The following is a 22,583-nucleotide window of genomic DNA, read 5'->3' on the forward strand; positions in this document are numbered from 1 at the left end:
CAAAGTAATACTTCGGAAAAGGTAGTGCTTTAAAAACGAATGAATCACTTGTAGTAGTCCTGCAATTATGGTTTTTCGCTGCTATGTACACTGAAACTGTGAAGCATCTTTGCTGTGGCCGAGCGGTTCTAGGCACCTCAGTCCGGAACTGGCTGCTGCTACGGTCGCGGGTTCGAATCCTGCCTCGGTCATGGATGTGGATGTCCATAGGTTAGTTAGGTTTATTTAGTTCTAAGTCTAGGGGACTGATAACCTGAGATACCCCATAGTGCTCAGAGCCATTTGAGCCATTTTAAGCATATTTTGAGGCACGTCGTGTTCGTGTTTAGATCGGGATTTTGAGCAGCCAGTCCAGAAAATCTGTTTTCGTTGACCCAATATGTAACGGTCGTCGCTTTGTGAACAGCAGAATACGCCTAGTGTCAAAGGAAAATTCCATTTTTTATCTCACTTGCCGCATGATTGAAATGCACGATCGAGTTGATTCACTAGATTGTCATATACTAGTAAACTGATTTCTAATTTTCGGCCTTTATTTTCTCAGATGGAATTGCTGAGTGGCGACACTTTGGTCAATGGACACGCTATGCCGAAACAGATCCGATGGAGCAGTAAGAAGTAAGGGTAATTGGCAGAGGCCACGCTCCGTCACACTCAGCTGGCTCTTACGTAAGCCACGTGATCCGCAGTGGGAGGCAGCTGCGCGAGGCGCATACCACACCTTGCCACGCGAGTTGCATAAACGCTGCGCTCTCGGCTCTAACCTTCGATACTTGTAGACTGGAGAAGTACAGCTTACTACGCTACACTTTTCCTGAAACGAATTACTACCTCAGTTACTAATACTACACTCCAAGTCATTTGAATTGCAACGCCGGTAGGAAAGCAAATTACCAAGTTTTACTTATAGTATAATGGGAAAAATACCGAATTAAACTTGTAGATGATTTTCGGGTAGTCAGAGCGCAAAATGTGGTTTACGCAGCTGCCACCTCTCACAGAATTATGATTTTTTTGAAAAACGAAAGTCTACTTTATAAAAATCGACATGGGTCCTGGAGAGATCCTCCGAAACTCAGCTCGCTCTGTTCCTCCGTGAGATCCATAGCGCTATGGGCAACGGCGCTCAGGTAGATGCCATGGTTCAAATGGCTCTGAGCACTATGGGACTTAACTTCTGAGGTCATCAGTCCCCTAGAACTTGGAACTACTTAAACCTAACTAACCTAAGGACATCACACACATCCATGCCCGAGGCAGGATTCGAACCTACGACCGTAGCAGTCGCGCGGTTCCGGACTGAAGCGCCTAGAACCGCTCGGCCACCGCGGCCGGCGGTAGATGTCATGTCGCTTGACTTTAGTAAGGCATTTGCCATCTTCCAGCACTGCCTTTACTGAAAAAAGTACGAGCTTACCAGGCATCGGATCAGATTTGCGACTGGATTCAAGACTCCCTTGCAGATAGAACTCAGCACATCCCTCTTAATGGAACAAAATCGACAGATGTAATTATCGGAGTACCCTAAGGAAGTGTGGCAGGACCGTTACTGTTTACAATGTATGCACAAGATCTAGTGGAAAGGGTCGGAATCCCTTAAGGCTGTTCCCAGATGATCACGATTGTCTATAAGAAAGTGGCAACGCCAGAAGAGAGTATAGATTTGTAGAATGAGCTACAGAGGAGTGATGAATAGTGTAGGTTTTGATAGTGGGTCCTCGACGAAAATAAATGCAATGTATCACGCATAAAGAGGAAAAGAAATTCGCTACTGTAGAGTAACAATACTGATAACAAGTTAGTGGGGACAACATATATCGTAAAATATCAACAGCGACGTTTAATGGAACGACTACGTAAAACAGATAACTGGAAAAGTAGATATCAGACTGAGATTCATTGATGTCTCTTGGGAAATGTAATTCATCCACGAAATAAGTGGCTTACAAGATGCTTATTTAACTAATTCCTGAGTACTTTTCATTATTATGGGACCCTTACTAAGTAGGACTGGTAGAAGAGAAAAGATCCAACGAAGAACGGTGCGTTTATCCTCGGGATGATTTATTCCGCGCGAGGACGTCACAAAGACGCTGAATAAACTGCAAAGACGCTACAAGAGAGGAGTTGTGCGTCACGGAGAGGTTTACGATTGAAATTTCGAGTGAGTACTTTCCCGTAAGAATCGGTCAACGTATCACATCTTCGCAGATGATGATGATGAGGTCCCGTACTCCGAGGAGCATAGGGAACGATGCGGAAGGCCAGCACCGCCGACTAGGCAAGGTCGTAGCGAAGGTGGTTTGCCATTGCCTTCCTCCGACCGTAGTGGGGATGAATGATGATGATGAAGACAACACAACAACACCCAGTCATCTCGAGGCAGGGAAAAATCCCTGAACCCGCCAGGAATCGAACCCGGGACCCCGTGCGCGGGAAGCGAGAACGCTACCGGAAGACCACAAGCTGCGGACTTCCCAGATACACCCCACAAAATGATTCACGACGAGAAAATTTGAGAAATTAGAGCTAATGTCGAGGCTGACCGAAAGTCATTAGTCCCACGCGCCATTCTCCAGTGGAACAGGGAAGGGGGTATCATTACAGTGTCACCAGAAGTACCCTCCATCACACACCGTTAGGCGGCTTGCGAAGGATAATGCAGATGTACATGTAAATATAATGACGATAATCCAGCCGAGCATGAAGTCGAAGTGAACCTGGATGACAGACGCAGTACGTTCTTTCATGCTGCTTCAGTTCTATGTCAAAGACCATCAGTCGTAGTGGCTGGCAAGCCGCTGTTCAAAATGGTTCAAATGGCTCTGAGCACTATGGGACTTAATTTCTGAGGTCATCAGTCGCCTAGAACTTAGAACTAATTAAACCTAACTAACCTAAGGACATCACACACATCCACGCCCGAGGCAGGATTCGAACCTGCGACCGTAGCGGTCGCTCGGTTTCAGACTGTAGCGCCTAGAACCATCGGCCACTCCGGCCGGCCAAGCCGCTGTATGGAGCATGTTCTGGCCAGCGCAACAATCGAACACACTCTGAACTGAGGCAGGTCAAGACAGTCAGGTCTACATGCGTTGTTGCGTTATCTTGTTGCTAGATAACGTCACGGAGATCTTGAAGACAGAGCACAGTCACCGACGTTAACACGTCAGAAGTGTAACACCTTCAGTACCAATTATATCTACACGTGGGAAAAACGGGCCCTTAAATCTTTGTGTGCGATCTCTGATGTCTCTTATTTCATCATGACAATAATGTCTTCCAGTGCAGGTGGGCCCCAACAGAACATTTTCGCAATCGGAGGAGAAAGTTCGTGATTGAAATTTCTCAAGGAGGTCCTACCGCAAAAAAATGCCTTTGTTTTAATGATAGCCACCACAACTCGCTTGTCATATCCGTGACGCTCTCTTCCCTATTTCGCGGTATTACAAAACGAGCTGCCCTTCTCTGAACTCTTTCGACGTCCTCCGCCAATCCTATCTGCGCGGTGTCCCAGTGTTTAGCACAATGGACTCGCATTCGGGAGGACGACTGTTCAATCCCGCATCCAGCCGTCCTGATTTAGGTTCTCCGTGATTTTCAGACAAATGCCGCGATCGTTTCTTTGAAAGGCAGGGCCGACTTCTTTCCCCCTCCTCCCCAAATCGGATGGGACAGATGACTTCGCTGTTTGGTCCCCTCCCCCAAATCGACCAACCAACCGTGTAGCAATACTTCAGAGGTGTCCGGAGAAGCGTAGAGTAGTCAATCTTATTAGTAGCTTGTTTGTGTATAATAAGTGTTCTGCCAACAAATCGCAGTCTTTGGGTAGCTTTATCCACATTACCTGTGATCGTTCCAGTTTATGTTATATATAATAGTAATCCCTAAGTATTTAGTTGAATTCACAGCCTTCACGTTTGTGTGATTTATGAATGTTTCTCTTAGCTTAGGTTCGTTAATGTGCTTATAACTAAGCCACATGATAAATAAATAAACATGGTGGCACTCTTTTGACTGTAAACTAACGCTATAAGATGTTTCTCCAAAGACGATCGACTCTTCGGTAATGGCAGAGCATTTTATTATAGGTGTTTATGAAAAAGGGACAGTTCCTGCACAAACTCGCGGGAAATTAGGCGTCGAAATGTTTCGAGCAATGGAAGAAACGAATGAAGAGGTGTGTGGACTGAAAGACTGAAGGTGAGCAGCAATAATAAACATAATTGGCAAGAATACGTACCTCGTACACGATGTTTTGATGCTGTGAACAAGAATGCGTCTAATAATTACCTTTGTGTCAGATTTTACTTACACATAGTAATTACAGTAAAAATAGAGTGTGGCATTTGCAGATTAATAGTAAGTAAACGGACTAGATGTAACACTTGTGCCGGCCGAAGTGGCCGAGCGGTTCTAGGCGCTACAGTCTGGAACCGCGCGACCACTACGGTCGCAGGTTCGAATCCTGCCTCGGGCATGGTTGTGTGTGATGTCCTTAGGTTAATTAGGTTTAAGTAGTTCTAAGTTCTAGGGGACTGATGACCTCAGAAGTTAAGTCCCATAGTGCTCAGAGCCATTTGAACCATTTTGTAACACTTGTAGGAATTTGTGATTTTTCAGTTTGTAGCACATTGCTGGGCATTAAAACTGCAATATCACAAAAGCGGCACGAAATAACCATGGAACTGGTATTACGTGTACTTCATGGTTGGGTATGCCATTAACTAGCATTTCAGCCCATTAGTAAGCAGGAATAACGACATCTACGTTCTGTATACAGGGTGGTCCATCGATCGTGACCGTGTGCTTATAACTAAGCCACACGATAAATAAATAAATAAACAGAGTGGCACTCTTTTGACTGAAAACTAACGCTATAACATGTTTCTCCAAAGACGATCTACTCTACAGTAATGGCATGGCATTTTATTATAGGTGTTTGTCAAAAACAGGAAAGTTCCTGCGCAAACTCACGAAATAAGCGTCAAACGAAAAAAACTACAAAGAACGAAACTCGTCTAGCTTGAAGCGGGAAATCGGATGGCGCTATGGTTGGCCCGCTAGATGGCGCTGCCTTAGGTCAAACAGATATCAACTGCGTTTTTTTAAATAGGAGCCCCCATTTTTATTACATATTCGTGTAGTACGTAAAGAAATATGAATGTTTTAGTTGGATCACTTTTTTCGGTTTGTGATAGATGGCGCTGTAATAGTCACAAACATATGGCTCATAATTATAGACGATCAGTTGGTAACAGGTAGGTTTTTAAATTAAAATACAGAACTTAGGTACATTTGAACATTTTATTTCGGTTGTTCCAATGTGATACATGTAGCTTTATGAACTTATCATTTCTGAGAACGCATGCTGTTACAGCGTGATTACCTGTAAATACCACATTAATGCGATAAATGCTCAAAATGATGTCCGTCAACCTCAATGCATTTGGCATTCCTCTCAACAGCGAGTAGTTCGCCTTCCGTAATGTTCGCTCATGCATTGACAATGCGCTGACGCATGTTGTCAGGCGTTGTCGGTGGATCACGATAGCAAATATCCTTCAACTTTCCCCACAGAAAGAAATCCGGGGACGTCAGATCCGGTGAACGTGCGGGCCATGGTATGGTGGTTCGACGACCAATCCACCTGTCATGAAATATGCTATTCAATACCGCTTCAACCGCCGGACATCCATCATGTTGGAAGTACATCGCCTTTCTGTCATGCAGTGAAACATCTTGTAGTAACATCGGTAGAGCACTACGTAGGAAATCAGCATACATTGCACCATTTAGATTGCCATCGATAAAATGGGGACCAATTATCCTTCCTCCAATAATGTCGCACCATACATTAACCCGCCACGGTCGCTGATGTTCCAGACTGCATTCGTTATATGGACCACGTATTAATGTAACTACCACTCGTACTGAGGATGTCTTCAAATTGTCCCGTGTACTCTCTTAGTCTGGAGGATATTGCTGGACTGTCTGCCTTTCTGCTCCACAGTCACACTTCGGAGAAGTGTTTAGTTTCCATTATTATACAATAAGCCCGCACATTTGACATGTTTGGCTCTAAACCAGTTTAGATTTAACACGGATATTCTCGGGAGGTCAAAATCAGTGGGTTTTCCAGAGATGTATCGGAATTTCTTGAAATCCGCAATTATCGTTTCTTCAGAGGCAGTCCAGTATTGCTCAATGTCAAAGTTGTTACTTTCAATGCATATGCCTTCCACAAATGACGGTTCTCTAGAGCGGAGACGTTCAATATTCATGTACCCAGAGAACGAATGAAAGTCGATTGTTTTGAATTTTTCTGAATTCTTTAAGAAGTGCATCTTGTCTTCTTAAGTTGCGGTGGAGGTATATGACTTAGAACTCGTACCCGGAAGGCGGGAGAAATTTTAATCGTGCCCTAAATCATTCGTATTGTATAATTTCCAGTAGTTGCACGTCTATTTTCTTTCTGGGGGGTACTGTTAAGCCAGATGGGACAGCAGTATTCTACTGCTGAGTAAACAAGAGTTAAAGCTGTTGCTGGTAGATGGAATGCCACATGGTTTCTATGTAATGTCATTCCTCGTACAGAGTTTTGAAGATGTCTTTGACAGGTGTTCCTTATAGCTTAACGTACTGTCTAAAGCAAGTTCTTCCAACTTAGGAGTTTCATTGTGAGTTGAAGGGCCGGCCGGAGTGGCCGTGCGGTTCTGGGCGCTACAGTCTGGAGCCGAGCGACCGCTACGTCGCAGGTTCGAAACCTGCCTAGGGCATGGATGTGTGTGATGTCCTTAGGATAGTTAGGTTTAATTAGTTCTAGGTTTTAGGCGACTGATGACCTCAGAAGTTAAGTCGCATAGTGCTCAGAGCCATTTGAACCATTTGAGTTGAAGGAAATTCTAAGTTCCTTAATAACGGAACCAGTTTCGTTTCTTCCGCGTGTATTTGTTCACACTGCCACCTCTCCAAACATGGAATAATTTTTTAACTCCCTGTACAAAAGAACTAGAAGAAGCAGGAACGTCTCTCGCGATGCAGAGGATCCACTGAAAGCCGCATTTTTGCAACAGCCGCACGCTGTTGAGTCGGTTATTTAGCAGAGTGGAGAGGGACAGACCCCCTGCCTTGGGGATCGATGAAGACTTAATAGTGCCTCCAGCGCACGAGGGGAACCTAACGGTCATCCTCTGCACAGTTTGGTATGACAAAGTGTCTTGTTGAGATACGTTATCTTGTCCGTCCCAAAATGTGGTCCTGTGTTAGGAAGATAAGCGTGAGAATTGTGGTTTGCCTGACGAACTGGTCATGTGCTCCAAGGCCACTCAGACAGTACAGTTTCCCTGAAAGTTGCAAGGAACTGTAACCGCTTGAAACTTTCATTTTTTGCCCACAATATTTTTAGTTTATAAAGTCGCGTCTTTGTTTTGCAATGTTTCGACATTTTATACTATGGCCAGCTTCAATTATTTGAATCAAGCTGGAGTATGTTTTTATCTTTGGGTACTACGAAGACACCAGCCAACAGGAAACGTTCGCCTGTGTTGAGTCACTAAACAATATAATTCGAATCGGCTCACGCCATTCTGGCCCATGTTCTATTCGATACTGTTCTCGTCTGTGCTGCGCGGTCCTGCTTTCTGACCGAGCGAGGTGGCGCAATGGTTAGCACACTGGACTCGCATTCGGGAGGACGACGGTTCAATCCCGCGTCCAGCCATCCTGATTTAGGTTTTCCGTGATTTCCCTAAATCGCTCCAGGCAAATGCCGCGATGGTTCCTTTGAAAGGTCACGGCCGACTTCCTTCCCCGTCCTTCCCTAAACCGATGAGACCGATGACCTCGCAGTTTGGTCTATTCCCCCAAAACAACCCCCAACCCCCCTGCTTTCTGCTTTTGTCTGGTGTGTTTGTGGGCGACACAAGCTGGTTCAGCGTGCTTGAATGTTAGAGATCCTGAGTGAGATCTTTATAATTATTTGGCGTGCATGATAGGTGATATTCATGTAGTTTCAGTTGGGCGTTCTAAATACAAGCACATTTTATCTTGCGATCATTCCGCGTACAGAACTTGTAGTGACTTGTAACGTTGAATGGTATCCTTACGCGTGGCGACTCGAGGCTCATGGACTGCTTACTTTTCGTGAAATGGAAACTGGATCGAGTAATATCTTTTCCGTCCGCTGTGCTGTAAATAAATACTTATCGTCCTTTCTTCCATTCTAAATGGTTTATTGTCCAGCTGGAAGTTGTGTCTTGAGAACACGTAATTTCGTTATCTTTTGTCTAGAATCTTCCTTCATATCGTATTACTTAAGAACTGATGAAGTCTTTATGATTTAGTTACTTGTTTTTTTTAACAATATACAAATTTCTTTCCTCTGCATTATTTCGATCAACCGTAAGTCATTTCTGTGTTACGTAAAATAGTTCCACGCTGCCATACCGCCATCTTGTGATAACCTGTTGCTGTAGACTTTGCCATATCAGTGAACAGTCATGGTACGATTAATTAAATGATTCAGTCCTACGTTACTACAGCTACACATTAATAATAAGTATACGGCTTTCTGAATTACCAAATTATAGATGTAGAAAGGCAGGTCACTGGACACTATACTGGAATGGTGATAACTTCAGAATACTACACACTGTGGTTTTATATATTAGTGAGATACTTCATGGAACATGAGACAGCAAAGGTCTCTCAATTTTCAGTTGTATGTGAAGATTTCATTCTCAGATTGCCTCACGAGCTCTTTGGTTTAATGAAGCAACTGACTAATAGTTCTTTCGAGTGTAAATTCAGAGATTAGAGCTACGAGGAAACAGCCTCATTGATACAAGTTGACAGTGTACACATTATGCAACTTTTCTAAAGGTCTTTTGATGAGTGATTGTCTAGAATTTGATGACGGAATACGCGGCTATGCATTTTCACTATCGTTGCACTTGTATTAAGTAAATGTATATGTGTGTGTGGGTGTGTGTGTGTGTGTGTGTGTGTGTGTGTGTGTGTGTGTGTGTGTGTGTGTGGCTACTTCATTAGTCATTCGTGATGATAATATTTTCAGTAGAATACGGGGGCATAAATTTTCCTAAAACGGCAGATTTTAATATATCAGGGCTTCATTTAACTGCTCATGTTAGTAGTTGCACAGCGCACCCCGCTTACAAGCTTTGATACACGGATTAGTGTTGTTTGTTCCACATATTGTCTGATCAAATATTTGACAGCAACAAATGTTTGAGCAGATTATTTTGAGAAGGCGATGATTTACAGTTTTAAACATTTTTGATACAAACGATGGTCCATGCTGTAATTAGGCACAAAGATCACAAACCGAAAAGACACATACCCAAAAAGCATACGTCATATAACCTATGATTACGAAGAATGACCTTCATTAATAGTCATGTGTTCAACCATTATCACTTGTATCTGTATGAACGTGATAAAGTAACTCTAAGAAAACTATAGAATATAGAAAAATACCTTATATATCAGGTAATACGGTATCAGTCCGAAGCACATGCAATATGTCACTTCCGTCTGGCCTTGTACCATGAGGGACCCCTTCTTCAGTTGTCGTCCATCTTCCTATGTGCTGAGCTCCAGCACGCCACGCTTTTAGGCCAGTTTGCTGTGGTAATGGTACAAGTTCCTCAGTTTGCAACGAAACCCTTTCTCGATTTCAATTGTGAATGAGTTCATGATGCTGCTGCTGCTGCTTGGATCCTCACATTTTCGTCTATTAATGTCTCGTCGAAAGTCAGGAGGGATGATTTCAGCGACACAATATCGCTTCTCCAGATGAATGGGCCGTAGACAGCCTGTAATGATTCGACTCCATAGTTCTAAATTTACAAGACAACATGAAGTGAATATTAAGCTCTGAAATGGGAAGCAAAGAGTGCACTAGTGCTCAATACCAACCTCACTGTTTATCAAGCATCAGTTGATAGCGTGCAAGACGTGGCATCTTGACGTGTTGTGCTAACTGTGGAGGGCATTTGTCCACGAGGTCTTCTGAGATCGACACGGACGTTACGTGTTGCCTACCCCAACAAACCTACAAAAGTCATCCTGCTAGATCCTATTTAAAAATTGGCCAAACAGTAGACTTTCAGGCTATGCACCATAAACGATCGTTCCTTGAAAAATCTGTGTGTCTCAACTGCGAGTTCTGAGAGAACTCTCCAGAGATGTTAGTTCGCCACTACCTGACTGATTCTAACCGCCAGTTGCCTCCCAGGAATGTATCCTCTGTGGTTGCCAGTTATCATATGCTAATATGCTACAATACAATGTAAACATCGCACTATGCACTATAATTATGGCATTTCTATTCGAATTCGAGCCAGAAATCGCGCTAAAATTACGCCATTTCTCTTGGAATGCATGCTGGTAAGCAAATAAAGCGTAGAAAAACATGTTTTGTAGTGCTCTCTCCGCAGTAACTAGAAACAAGCTGTTGGTCGGCCGCTTTGCAAATTAACTCAGAAAAGGGACGCAGTTGTCTGTTTCCGACTGGACTTGCTCTGACGTGACGTCATCCATTTCGGGACAATGAATGATACGTTGCTCACAGCACCAGGTCAGCGTGTTTGGTCAAAGGGATGGCCCCCTCTGTAATAAAAAAAACTGAGCGACGGATTCAACGACGAACTTCAAGGGGTGTCACGTGACGTCCGCCCAGATCAAATGAAGAGAACAGTGAGGGGAAAAAAGTGGTCCCGTACACTGACTGGCAGTTTGCAGGCTCGAGTTCGATTGCTGCTGCTACCTTTTCTTTCATTTTATTTTATTCCTCGCAATATTAAATTATTAATTATAAACTTTGAATACATTTAAACAATGTAGTTTATATACATAAAATTAATGCATTGAATTTAGTTACGATTACAACCTTTGACAGCAAAAAAAGCGAGTAGCGAGTGTACGAGTAAGTTTAGTATGAAAGTGTTATCTGTAGACGATCTGCTGAAGAGGCCCTTCTCCATTAGATCTCTGAAGGAAAAAGTGAGATCTGAAGAGTTAGGTAGATATACTCGAAAAGTAAATCTAATAACAAGAGGGCACGGAATGAGGCTCACCGATTTGTCTCAAGCTATGTCAGTAGAAACAGGTAGATGCCCCTTTTAACTTCATAGAATATTTCGTCTGAATAGGCCGTGGGGAAAGCTGCAACACTTTAAAAAAATTTACACATAGGTTATGATGGAGATTCGAGCGAAATGTTACATATTGGCTCGATAGCACAGTGCACCGACTAGCAATTTGTTGGCTGAGGTTCGAATCCTGCTATTATCATAAGCTTTTTTTTCTTTTATTCCTCGCAGTGTTAAACTCTTCATAAATAACATTTATAGATATTTAAACTTTTCAGTTTGTATATGTAAAATTAATCTATTCAATTTAATTATGACTTCTACCCTCGTAGGATAAAACGCTATAGGCCACCACATTGCAGCATGTTAGTAAAACGCCACTGGTATCCCTACACATCTTCAAACCGAGGAGCTTGTCTAACGGCCAACATCATCTTGGTAACTAATAATAATTTTAGTTTGAAAGATTTTGCTTCAACCCATTGCGGACGACAATCGTACCAGTACGGCAGCCTACGACCGTTGGGTAAATGCGAGCTGTTCTGTCATGTGTAACTGCCGCCGCATCGGTACCATTGCGCCATTCCGTGACTGAACAGTGCTGAAATCTGTTGCGGACGTCTGTAACTACTTGCGTTTTCTGGAGGCCTTATATACATTCAATCTGTGGGAACTAAATTCGATACTTTCACTTGAGTTTTCGCGTTTGGTGAAAATGAAGCGTTCGAAAGATTTGAGTGGCGGTGAAATTAGAGAAATACTGTTAAATGAAGACTAAGCTGTGGAATGTGGTAGTGATTTCGAAGGCCACGAAGACTGCGGGGTGTTGTCAAGATAAAGTAAAGATTCATCGTGTGACGTTGCAATTATTCACGAACCGGGGCCCTTCACGGGTGAGAAAGAAGGAAAAAGTCGGAAACAGTGGGTACAGATGGCTGACAGACGGGGCGTGTTTACATCTCATAATTACGTTTTTCTAACGATAATTCTGGAGTGATTCTTCACTGTGGACTAAGTGAGGAACCTAGTGAAAGTTAAGCAATTGGACAAGCAATTGATGGGACGCATTGCCAGTGAAACAAACAGCTTTTATAAAGTAGTGAATGGGCGATGTCAAGAATCATCCGGGGCCATAAAGTGAACAGATGCAAGTACAGACGAGATGTATCAGTTTTTAGCAGTATGCATGCTGATGGCTCACATAAAGAAGGACAAAATGAAGGACTTTTGGTCCACAGACCCAGTGACTGAAACACTTTTCTTTTAGAAAGTAATGCCTAGGTATTCTTTTCCTACATTTTTTCGAATGTTACATTTTAATGATGCAGACGTTTTGGGAGACGCTGAGAGGTCGAACAGGCTTTATAAAATGAAGTGCGTTGTGAATTTCTTGACAGTGAAGTCCAGTTCAATTCTAAATCCATTCAGAGATTTGTACATCGACGTGTCTCTAATTCCGTGGGAACATAGACGTGTTTTCAAACAGTATATGCCAAGCAAAAGGCACAGATTTGGAATAAAACTGTTTATATCGTGAGATGTTAAAACTAGATTTATCTTAGATATTACAGTGCACACAGGAAGAGGAACAGAAATTGAATATAGATCTGGGCTTGTTGTTAATGCACTAATTTAACTGCTCCGTTGAAACTTCAGCTCAACAAACATATTTACGCTTCCATGTAATACGTATCAAGTAATTAAATACAACAAAATGAATTGATGAGGAAATAGCAAGCCAACAGATTGTTTTATTTCAAAATCCTATGTAATTCAACAATCACAAAGTTACTCAGTAAAGAGAAGCAGGCGAATGTATAAAAACCTAGTCTTCAACGAATTAAAATGAAACCAGTCCTATATTACTGCTGTACAGAGGGAATGACATTAAGTAATTTCCGTCTCACTCTCGTCTCGGGGTAGAGCACAATAGCCGCAGGTTTTTTTTTTTTTTTTTTTTTTTTTTTAGGTTACAGCTTAATTCCCTAATAAAACAAATGTAACATCACATGTTCTTTGTTGAACAACACGTATGACCGTACAATCTTACTCATTTATGATATAGGAACAGTTTTGAAAACAGAACTTAAGTATCGTAATAATTAAAATCAATGAAGCAACAGACTACAGCTATAAAAGTTAGCATACATAAAGTTATTTCAAATTTTAAAATAGAGTTGCAGCATGGCATATTGCGGGCTAGGATAAATCCACCTTCAGACGGTATTTACAAAAGTATAAGCAATCTGAAGACAAATTTTCCACGTACTAAACCTGTCATAATGGACTGATATTTTAAGACGCTCAGCAATTTTATGGTTAGCGCCTTTTTTAAAGTCGAAATTCCTGCAATATTCTAAACGGCGTTTCAGTCACATTCCTTAACATTTCTGTTACAAAAAGATTAATTCATAGCAGAAAGAATCGGAGACCAATGATCAGAGGATGCCCTGCAATTGTTGTGCGGTGTATTCAAGGAGCGGAGACTTTATTCAAATCCCAGTTTCGCTATCTTGTTGCAGAACTGCCTTATGTCCTTGACTTACATCCCGGTAGTTTCTAAAACTTCAGGACTTCTAATGAACGACATTTTTTCCGCAGCCTTACTAATACGCCATACTTACAACGATTCTTGGAAACGTAATTGTTGCTATTAGGTAGGAGACTTAGGTTTGCAGGAATCGTGAAGTAGGTTTCAGGAGAGGCGTGAGGTATGCTTGGGTGTTTCCACTGAAACAACTACCCTTGGATGGCAGCGTTTCTGTTTAGAGACCTGGTTAGTCTCACAGTTTAAAACCTATCAGCAAATTCCAGTTTTTGCTTAGTTTTGCTTTACCCTTGCCCTGCACACAAAATCTCTTTCCCCATAATCCACTATGCACGTTTTAATTAGTTTGCCTTGTTCCATTGAATTAAATTGTCCTCGGATTTTGTGTTACATTTATATTTATGATTCAGACACCTCCTGAATTTGCACTGATACTACAGTTGTTTGTGGACAGTTTCGAAAGTCACAAGCGAAACAAGTCTTGGATTGTGCTTTAACGGAGGGCGCGAATAATTCATTCCGCATACATTTCACAATCTAAGTACATTTTCTATCATTTACTAGCTTTTTTTCGATATAACATTCATGAACCTTTTGGATTCCTGGAACTCATCGTCCCTTAGTCCAAGTATATTTCGATACTCAGAAGATTTCAAGGAAGATCATTACGGTCCCTTGACTAAATAATTTTAGCGTCCAGTTTCCATATAAAATTGTCTCAGTTGAATGTAATAACTGTTGTTCTCTTTGAGCTTGATATCCGCATCAATAAAACAGAATCCGGAGCCAATCTATTTCTATACTGACATCTCCAAAACCAGCACTAAATTCCACATTCCACGTTTTCTGAAGTCTGGAGTATTAAAATTTCCGACAGAGACATATATAATGATAAAAGAATTTTTTGCAAGAGTTGAAGCAATACGTTTCTCCTCGCAGATGACAGGACCTTTATATTCCCTACTCTAAAAGTAATTAAAAATTTTGCGAACTGTTTGACGGAAAACCGCATTGTATATAGAATTATGAAAGTGTTGGAAACGATATCTGTAGAAGGCAATGAATCTGTCGACCGCTCTTTGTCATCCTAAGTATGGATTACCGATATTTACTGTAAGAGACATATAGTAGTAATAATTTCGTGCTGTTCAATGACCGGAAGCAAGTCTTTTAAAAGAAAGCCAATACGGCGACTAATGTGTCCAGAAACCACCCCAGTTATCCAACCGAGGAAAGGGGACCTGCCGTTTGACATGGAATCTGAACTACAAGTTGATCCTGGCAACTACTCACACCTCCGAGAGGCCAAGGCTAGATAAAAGGCAGAATAAAAATTTCGGCGGTCCTGCCGGTTTGCAGGCACATGCTTTACCACTGTATCACCTGGTATGATAGAGGTCGCAACGGGAAAGGGAAGAAACTACACGACACAAAGGCAAGAAGTAAGCAGTAATACACAGTCGGTCTCACATTTCGCGACATTCCACACACATTCGAGGTCTATACACCTCGCTCCTCTAATAGCCAGACTTGAATTAAGCTATCGATGTTTCCATAAGAATATTCACAAGCTGCACATCTTAGTGACGTCTTTCTCCTCTTTTGGAGAAGAGGAGAATGCAGATCACCTCCACTTTGGGTGCCCTTAGAATACAAGCAAGTACTTTAAACCTTTTCCAAGAACCTGTGAAGCTTAGTCATCCGTTGCCAACCTACACGGTGACCTCGTTAGCAACAATGGACCATAGACTGTCCACCGCGATATACAGATTCGCTGTTGCCGCAAGTATCAGCATCTCTATATTACAACGCCAAAATATTACACATAGTGGATTATACAAAAGTGTTCAATAAAGTCTGAATTTACAATGCTTTTACTGAATTGACCTGTCTGTAACTAACTGTGTATCCGTATCCTAACAGTAATGATCTATCAAAAACTGTTTATTTCATGCAAAAATAAGCTGCCTATATGATCTAAGTTATAGGCTAATTAAAAAAATCGTATGGCTCCATCTAATTAAAACAGTATGCACATGTTCATGACACTTCCAACACCATCTATAAACATTCCAAAAAAAATTGTAGTTTTTGTTACTCTTTATGCTGTCTCCATAGTTTTTTATTTACCTAGCTAAATGGTTCAAATGGCTCTGAGCACTATGGGACTTAACTTCTTAGATCATCAGTCCCCTAGAACTTAGAACTACTTAAACCTAACTAATCTAAGGACATCACACACATCCATGCTCGAGGCAGGATTCGAACCTGCGACCGTAGCGGTCGCGCGGTTCCAGAATGTAGCGCCTAGAACCGCTCGGCCACATCGGCCGGCCTACATAGCTAACTACTGCGACAGTGGTTCAGGTTCGAGTCCTGGTGACCGCCATATGTTTATACGGAGTACAGCTGTCTGAGAACAGGATTTATTAGCCACATAACACCAAAACATTGAAATCTTTGGTAGGAATGGGAATAAGTGAGTACCACGAATTGACAATGAGCTGCCACTTTAGTTCAGGTGAATCATTTCATTTGTCAGCTTCCAAAGAAGCACCACATAACCGTTTAAATATCTGTCACAAATTAAAATTTTACACCGGACCGGGATAGCAACTCATTCCCTTGCATTTCACAAGAATTGTGCAGCAATTCGTTAAAGCGCTCAAAGAGGACATAGACAACAAGACCATGATGCCTTGAAAAATGTTCCGTTAATCTTACACTTCAGTAAATAGCAATTTGTGGTAATGCATTCACGTAATTATTGATACAGTAAAGTGATAACAAGTACAAATGAACAGCTTTCTCACAGTCTAAAGAAATTCGTCTCGTATGGATGAGATGTGCCTTATCAAATACGCAAATAAGCCAAGAGTACGTGCGGTCAATCAGTGTTCATATTTCTCGAAAAAGATTTTTTGTTCTGGTTGGAATTCCACGAATACTTCTATTCGTTCGCCGTTAAATGTGATTTTTACACGCTTATCAGAATCCTTTTTGTACTGTGGTCTTATTTCATCACTGTAGGATTTATATTATTCGATACTGACCAATATTCTTTTATGGATAATGTGCTCTAATAACTTGTCACTACTCATTCAGAAGGGTTATTTATTGCTTTGGGACGTTTTTCACGTCTGGGGCAGTGAAACATCCTTGCTTGCCTGAAGCACCGACTCGTAATTGTCATTTATTTCACTCGGTATTTCCAAGTTTATCACACATTCCTTTATTTTTTTAAATTAAGCTTACCAACATTAAATTAGAAAGCAAATAATTTACTTTTAACGTCTTTTCATTAGGGTGCTGAATTTTGTTTCACATTCGCACAGCAACACGAAAGATTTACAAAAGTTACGAGCTGGAGAAGCGACTTCTGCTACCGTGAGTGAAGCAGAGGACGATGAAGGCGATTTTGGACAGCTCGAAGAAACAACGTGGTGGAATTTGAGGTCACTATAAAAACAAAATGAACAAATGAAGCGTGTCCAGCCGAAAGCTTTGAACAGACAAAGCCAAACAGTACTATTATTTCACAAAGTAATTTCCTCTGATATCTCTGTAACGAATCTGTGGTGTAGGGAAAATACTTTGACGTTCCTCTATACTGTAACTTTTTACCTTTCTGGGCCGTCAACCATGCTAACGTAATCCAGCAATACACAAACAGCAGTCCAAATCGTAAATGACAGTTTAAATTTCTTACCGCAGCAGAATCTTGATTCGCGTGGGTGTGAGGGTCAATGTTCTTGGCACTTCCTGCTGGTCGAGAGCGCGTGACAGACAATAATTATCCCCGCCCCCAAGGTTATGTAACACGCCAGGCACGTGGTCATCCTACAATTACAATGAATATTTACGTTCAGAAACTGTGTTTTCAGAGCTACATTTTGCCATCCTGTAATATGCGCTCGAAACGCCGTAAAAGGTGGTCAAATTGACTTGTAAATGGAGCGATATTTTCCAATAGTCGAACAAAACGAAAGCACTAGTCATACAAAATACAGAGCGCTAGACGTCGCAAAGTCTGTTCTGAACATCCAGATCTTAATTCACATTTACAGTTAAGCAATTAGTAACAGATATCACATTTAAAAGTCCAGCAAATAGCGGAATGCGTTCTTGCAGATGCACCGTTGACAGAATTACGTAAACTTTTCCTGTATCTTTCGATGCATCTGACAACTGAAACTGCATATGTAATACAACTGCCACAGTAGTTTCTGAGTACGGTATCGCAGCCTACAGAAGACACAGACAGTGTTTTGATATACTGTGCAAGCGACTATGCGACGCCAAGTTACCTGTTGTGCACAAATTCCTCACAGCAGCTCACGCAACCCGCGACGCGCGGCTAGCCGCAGCCAGATGAAGCCCGCGGTCGGCAAGGCGCTTAGAAAGACAGTCCACTCTGCAGCAGCTGAGGTAGTGCATCGTTCGACATCTTTGACCAGCTCAGTTACAGCGCTGTTCTCATGCGCTGCCAGCAGTTACTTGGCCAGCGACTCGTATGAAACGACCGGTTCTCGCGCAGACTGCTGCCCACGCGACAACGATATCACACCTGTTGTCTACACGTTCGCTAAAAGACCTTCAACGCCATATTACGCACGTAAAATTTCCAGGTCTTGAAACAACCGTTCAGTTCGCTGATACAATGTTAATACTGATTATGTCCTTTGCTTATCTAATACAATGGACCTATAAGACGTCCTCACAGGTTTCTCCAATGAAAGGCAATTAGTGTTCCAAAATTATTAACATGTATTTCTCTGTTGATATACAAACCTTCACCAATAGTGGAGAACGGCTAATGTGTCAATTTCAGATTAAGAATAATTGGACGGAAACGACTGAGAGCCAAATGTGTTATTGGATAACTGTTCGAGAAACTGCGAATCATTGTCTGTACGATGTAGTAAATTGATTTTCAGTGCTAGTCACGTTCGCTAAAAGACCTTCAACGCCATATTACGCACGTAAAATTTCCAGGTCTTGAAACAACCGTTCAGTTCGCTGATACAATGTTAATACTGATTATGTCCTTTGCTTATCTAATACAATGGACCTATAAGACGTCCTCACAGGTTTCTCCAATGAAAGGCAATTAGTGTTCCAAAATTATTAACATGTATTTCTCTGTTGATATACAAACCTTCACCAATAGTGGAGAACGGCTAATGTGTCAATTTCAGATTAAGAATAATTGGACGGAAACGACTGAGAGCCAAATGTGTTATTGGATAACTGTTCGAGAAACTGCGAATCATTGTCTGTACGATGTAGTAAATTGATTTTCAGTGCTAGTCATTACAATTGAAACATCATGATGGCGACATGCTAACAAGCATCAAATTGTCATGAAGTGAACTGTATACATCGATATTTATTTGCCATGACATTTAACGCTTGGCGCCTATGATAAATCGTGTTAGCTGCTAAATGAAAAAGAAACGTAGTCTATGCAAAATTTCATTGTACTTTCTCTGTTCTTGCGTAAATTGCGGCATGAAATATTAGTGATCTATTCCAAGATATACACAAATGAAGTTAAAACTTCGTCTAGTCTAATCGTATTTCTTGTCTCTAATAAGTCCGTAGTACTAGTAGACTTAGATGCGTACGTCCAGAGCAGACACAGACGAATTCCTCTAGCTGATTAAATCGTCCAACGCTGCTTGCCTGACGCGCCAAAAATTCTAATCTACGTTAACTATTGCTACCTAATACCCAATATCTACTAATCTAATAACCCTCATAAAATCGGACTCACAATCTGATCCGTGCATTATGTTTATTTATTGCTAATTTAGCCTCACCAGATGGGGGCAGTAAGGGTCTCTTTTACATTTGACGGGAGTGACACGCACTAAAGATATTCCAACCTTCCCAATAACAATAATGATACTAATAATAACAAAAAATAAAAATAGTAGTAGTAATAGTAGTTAAGGACATTTAGATTGATATGGATTACTTTAGCACATTTGCAGCCATGTTCACTATTATCAGAAGCTGAATGGATACAGGAAAAGGAGAAGATTGAAACAACAGTGACAGAGGTTTTACTCCAATTTATAAATGTAGCTCTGCAGTCGTACTTCGTTTTGTATTCTGACCGTTAAGGCAGATTTTTTAAAATCAACTCTTAGATATCTGAGTAGCAAATCGTGGAACCTGCACAAGAAACGGTACGGGTATCTCGTTCTCCACATCATTCTCGTGTTTCTTCCTTGGTGTGGCACTACATAAAATTGCATTTCCAGTGGCTCACAATTTGCAGAACAAAATATGGTTATATCATTGTTGGTGCATGCATGGAGGGTCAAAACAGAGAAGCACTTTCTGTTTATCCACATACCTGGCACGTCTCAATAGATTTCTGTTAACCATCCAAACTGTTTAGTAAACTGATGTACTTTTGGTCTCTTTTATGGTACTCAGCTGACTTATCGGTAACTGCTTTTACAGGGAATCACTAAGTCTTTCACCACTATGTTCTATTCGTGCGAGAACTTACGAGTATATACACCCACAGAATCAGTCGATGTTTTTGTGTTATTGTTCTGATATTTCACGTGGTCCCCCGTCTTTTCCGAGATCTTGAGCTGTCCCATTCCTTATTGACGGTCCCTGTTCCTTTGCTGGCGCAATTCTATCCCTGGGTTTCCATAACTTAATGATTTTGTTCCTCGACGTGCACCTTTCTTCGTCCGTTGTTCAGGGTGTTCAACGAGGAATGGTGAATATTCAGGGATATGAAAGGAACGACGTGTCGAGGCAAAAAGTTTGGTAAATATGAGCTCTAAAATGCATACCTTATGAGCTATGAGCACTTCTCCATCTCCAGTCATGTGAAACAAACCTCTTCCATTACAGGCTCTTCGCTTTTGATATTTTGAGCGGTGCCAAAACAAGAAAAAAAAGTCTAGTAAACATGGGATCCAAAGAGCATACCTTACGAACTATGAGCAGTTGTTCATCTTCGCTACTGTGGAACATATCTATTGCACTGAATAATTGCTGATAGCTCTTAAGACTTGCATCTTACAGCCCATGTTTACTACACTTTTTAGCTTCGAATGATCCTTCCTGTCATATTCCTGATTACTGACAATTTCTCCGGGACACCCTGAGTATCTTTGAATCAACCAGTTACTGACAGTGTGTTCTGGCAACCTAATTTGTTCACAGTCACATATATGATTGTTTTTGCTTTTGAATCCTTTTCAAAAATTATTTGAATTCGCAGTGTCTGCTTCTTCGAAAGAACGGAAGGGGGATCACTGCTATCAGCTGCAGTGGGATATTTCGCGGAATCAGCGGTGACGCGTGAAAATGTGTACCGGACCGGAATTCGAACCCGGGATCTCCTACTTAGTAGGCAGGTGCAGTGATCCCTGTGCCATCCGGGACGCAGCGTTATCGCAACCGCAAAGACTATCTCGGTACGCCTCACGGCCGAGCTACACTCCCATCGAACGCCACCTATCCTCAATCCCTGTCCATTATACTCCTGTTCTCTAATTAGAGACTTCCACAGGAGATCGGACGTGTTTAAGCATTAGCACTGAAGACAGTGGAACCTGGCTGGGCAATGGTTCCACTTTCTTCAGTGCAAATGCACAAATACGTCCAGCCTCGTGTGGGAATCTCTGATTAGCGGACATGAGTGTAATGGACTGTGGATAGGTGGCGCTCAATGTGTGTGTGGATCGGCCGTAAGGCTTACCGAGATTGACCGCGTAGTTGGGATAACGCTGTTTCGCGGATGGCGCAGAGGTTACCGCACCTGCCTACTAAGCAGGAGATCCCGGGTTCGAATCCCGGTCCGGTACACATTTTCGCTTGTCGCCGCTGATTCCGCTTAATGTGCCGCTGCAGCTGGTAGCGGTGATCTCCCTTTAATTTACATATAGTTTTTCAAATATATTGGGTATCTTCCGGATCCAGAAATAACTGTATTAACCCCAGGATGTATAGGCATCGCCCCTGAATAATACAAACACATACACCCAATGCACCGCGAAGGAAGTATCTGAATGGGGGAACAGGAGAGAAATCGGTAGATGTAATGCACACGCACAGACAAAAAATAATGACAGTTTCAGAAGAACTGGGCGATTAATTCAAGAAAAAGGGCTTCACAAATTGAGCAAGTCAGCGACCCAAATTCTGTCCAATTGGCGCATTAGATCGTCAAAAACCCGAGATGGTTGGAGAGTCCTGCCTGTACTGCTACAACAATTTGGGAGAGATCGGGCGACCTTGCTGGCCAAGACAGGGTTTGGCAAGCACGAAGACAGGCAGTAGGAACTCGCGCCGTGTGCGGACGGGCATTATCTTGCTGAAATGTAGGCCCAGGATGGCTTCTGTGAAGGGAGAAAAAAACAGGGGCCTATAGTAACGTCGACATACCTCTGTGCTGTAAGAGCGCTGCAGATGACAACTAAAGCAATCTTGCTATGAAATGAAATTGCACCCCAGACCATCATCACCCCTCGTTGTCGAACCATACGACGGGCGACAGTTAGGTTGGTATACCACTAATGTCAGGGGAGCTCCATACGTGTCTCCGGTCTGGAATCTCATTGACTGGAGTAGAATTATCTTCAGTTGTGAGTCCCACTTTTAAATGAGCCCCAATCAAAAGCAAGATGTGTCTGGAGACGTCCCTTTCACTGAAGGGATACCAACCTAACTGTCGCTCCCCTTACCGTCCAACAACCAGGACTGATGGTCTAGAGTGCAATTTCTTCCACAGCAGGACCCCTTTGGTTGTCAACCGTGACACCCTTACAGCACAGCGGTATACTGATGATATTCTGCGCCTTGCTTTGTTGCCCTTCGTGGCAAGCCATCCTGGTCTTACATTTCAGCAAATTAAAGCCCACCCTGTCAAGGCGAGAGTTTCTACT

The 22,583-nt window shown here is 42.1% G+C and overlaps 1 protein-coding gene and 1 non-coding gene across 2 annotated transcripts in view; one reads left to right on the forward strand and one right to left on the reverse strand.

The window, feature by feature from the left end:
- LOC126419097 (uncharacterized) overlaps positions 1-18,065 on the reverse strand; it is a 230,011-nt gene extending 211,946 nt beyond the window's left edge. The window contains exon 1 of the mRNA XM_050086195.1: positions 17,970-18,065. The gene's annotated coding sequence lies outside the window, so the exon portion shown is untranslated. The remainder of the gene's footprint in view (positions 1-17,969) is intronic.
- Positions 18,066-21,432: 3,367 nt separating this feature from the next.
- Trnas-acu (transfer RNA serine (anticodon ACU)) lies at positions 21,433-21,504 on the forward strand. Its single transcript has one exon. It is a non-coding gene; the product is annotated as a tRNA-Ser (tRNA).
- Positions 21,505-22,583: the final 1,079 nt, after the last annotated feature.

The sequence above is a fragment of the Schistocerca serialis genome, chromosome 9, assembly GCF_023864345.2.
Source record: "Schistocerca serialis cubense isolate TAMUIC-IGC-003099 chromosome 9, iqSchSeri2.2, whole genome shotgun sequence".
Lineage (NCBI taxonomy): Eukaryota > Metazoa > Arthropoda > Insecta > Orthoptera > Acrididae > Schistocerca > Schistocerca serialis.